This window comes from Lactuca saligna, chromosome 1 (genome assembly GCF_052625555.1).
Source record: "Lactuca saligna cultivar CGN05327 chromosome 1, ASM5262555v1, whole genome shotgun sequence".
NCBI lineage: Eukaryota > Viridiplantae > Streptophyta > Magnoliopsida > Asterales > Asteraceae > Lactuca > Lactuca saligna.
The window spans coordinates 178645764-178647727 of record NC_136417.1 but is presented as its reverse complement, the minus strand read 5'-3'; positions in this window follow the sequence as shown (position 1 = coordinate 178647727).

Below are 1964 nucleotides of genomic sequence, written 5' to 3'. Positions count from 1 at the left end.
GAAGTTGGACACTACGATTAGTCCTCGATATATGTAATTGAATTTGGGACGAATGTAGCCTGATCAACTATATTTATCCGAGATCGGACTAACGTATGTCGAGGAATGCTCGTAGTGAGCAACAAGTCAAAACTTACCAAAATAAACACTAGTATCAAACATACGAATTTAAATAATATAGGAGTATTTGGTGCATGCAATAGTTTAATTGACATGTGTGGTGTTTCATTTTTTCAAATTTTGTTCAATTCTTATAAACCTATTCTCGTATAGTCAAATGGTTGGATTCCACCCACCAGGGCACCCCTACTACCCGAACCAGGGCAATGGAGGATGGGTAGAGGAGGATCCCGAAGACGATGAAGAACCTATCAAGTTGGAGGAAGGGGATGACTCTGGGACGGACTCAGAACCAGAAGTAGTCGACCCTCCAGCCGCTCAACCTTGCGCTATTAGGAGGAACTTTCAAGGACCAACTCCCGTTTGGGGAAGTCACCTCCACCATTGGAGCCAACAACAAAGGATACGTCCTCCCTACGATATGTGTCAGGACTTCTACGACACCAGGAACAGAGGTTCAGCTGACCGAGCACTCCCGGTCATGGTGGGCAAACTAGCCAAGCAGTCCTATCAGTCCAGGGTCTAAGCAAACCGAATTCGCGAAGTCAACGTGGAAGTACAAGTTCACACTTCCAACATCTGTCGACTGGATAGGTTGTAGGATGACACCCATCTCCACGCCAACACATTCCAAGCACAAATGATTGCAGCCCTCGTAGAGATGAGCGAAAAACAAGCCACCTTCGATAGGCGTCTTATGGAAGCAAAGCAATCAGACGCGGAGTCAAGCTCCAAGCGCAACCTACGTCGCAAGTAGTGCTTGCTAAATTCCAAAAAAAAAAAAATTATAGAATAGGAACTCAACTAAAAGTGTTACTTTTATTTAACTTCTGTATCGGAGATCCTTAGAAGGGTCGAAAATTTTCCTAACTCCAAATGTAACTCGGCATGTGTTTAATATATATCGAGAGATTCCGTTGTGTGTAAATTCTTTGACTACCACTCAGATTCATAAGTTATCTAACATTGTGTAAACTTTTATTATGAGTCAAAGTCTAAACCATGGGTAGGTCTGTCGAATTTATAAATTGATAAAAATGACAAATTTATTAACACACTAAAAACTTAGGTTCTTCATTCTATTTCTTTATCAGCACAATGCCGCCTCGTAGATCTACACACCGTGTCAACAACGCACCACCTCCACCACAACCCCTTCCCACAATGGAAAATTCCGCATTGATAGCTGCTGTAACGGCTACAGTAATAGCGGCAATGGTCCGAATGAGCAATAATGGTTCTAGTTGGGGAGTAAATAGTTCTACAAATGGCCAACGTTAAGGTCGCCACGTATCACAATATTGCCCGCTTTGGGCTACTCGGCACGAGGACTTCCCAGGGGGTCACCCATCCTGGTACTATCCCGCCCGAGCACGCTTAACTGCAAAGTTCTTATGGGATCTACTGCCCTCATGGCTTTAAAACGCGTTGTGATAGGGAAGGTATCCACACCCCTTATAAGGAATGCTAAGTTCTCCTTCCCAGCGGATGTGGGATCAGATCTAACCCACTTTCACCCCCCATTATAGGATTCGACATCCCTGTCGAACACATCGACCTGTGCCCCGGCTCTGATACCATTTGTAAAATCCCCCTCTGGCACGTATCACAATATTGTCCGCTTTGGGCCACTTGGCACGAGGACTTCCCAGGGGGTCACCCATCCTGGTACTACTCCCGCCCGAGCACTCTTAACTGCAGAGTTCTTATGGGATCTGCTCCCTCACGGCTTTAAAACGCGTTGTGATAGGGAATGTATCCACACCCCTTATAAGGAATGCTTAGTTCTCCTTCCCAACGGATGTGGGATCAGATCTAACCCACTTTAATTGTAACGCACCATT